Source organism: Echinops telfairi, unplaced genomic scaffold (genome assembly GCF_000313985.2).
Source record: "Echinops telfairi isolate 266 unplaced genomic scaffold, ASM31398v2 ScPeMD7_7416;HRSCAF=8454, whole genome shotgun sequence".
NCBI lineage: Eukaryota > Metazoa > Chordata > Mammalia > Afrosoricida > Tenrecidae > Echinops > Echinops telfairi.
Genome location: NW_022111316.1, coordinates 4,633,505 through 4,634,302, shown reverse-complemented (window position 1 = coordinate 4,634,302; position 798 = coordinate 4,633,505).

The following is a 798-nucleotide window of genomic DNA, read 5'->3' as shown; positions in this document are numbered from 1 at the left end:
CTATAAAACAGTATTATTAATATGCCATGCAAGCAAAATCTTGAAGATTATTCAGAAATAGTTGTAGCAGTAAACTGACATGACACTGCCCCAAATTCAAGTGGGATTCAAAAGAGGAGGGAAGATGAGGTATCTCATTGCTGATAGCAGGTGGATCTGATAGGGCTAAAGGCAGAGAATATCAGAAAGATGCTCATCTTTGTTTTATTAACTAGTCAACTATGTGGATTATACCAAATGAAAAGTAATATTGCAAAGAATGAAATTCCAGGAACCTGAATGTAGACCAAGTGGCATTTGCTTAAACAGAACCAGGAGAGACTGCATGGTTTCAAATTAGGAAAGATTTGTCTCAGGGTTATATCCTTTCACCATATTCAATATCTATGCTGAGAAAATAAGAAGTTGGACTCAAGAAGAACATGGCATTAGAATTGATCATTTACTACCTGTGACTCAATGTTGCTTGATGAAAGTGAAGAGGACTTGAAGCACTTGATGAAGATCAAAAACTCTAGCATTCAGTTTGGCTATATCTTAACATAAGAAAAGTCCTTACAAATGAACCAGTAAGCAACATCATAGTAATTAGAGAAAATACTGAAGTTGTCAAGGATTGAATTTTACTTAGATCCAAAATTGATGCCTATGGAGGCAGCAGTTAAAAATTCAAATGAACCTCTTGAAAGCATTCAAAAGCACAGATGTCACATTGAGGACTAAGGTGTGCTTACCCCATGGGGTAGTAAACCATCCAATGCAGTCCATGTCAGCTCCTTAATGCCTAGGAATATTGAT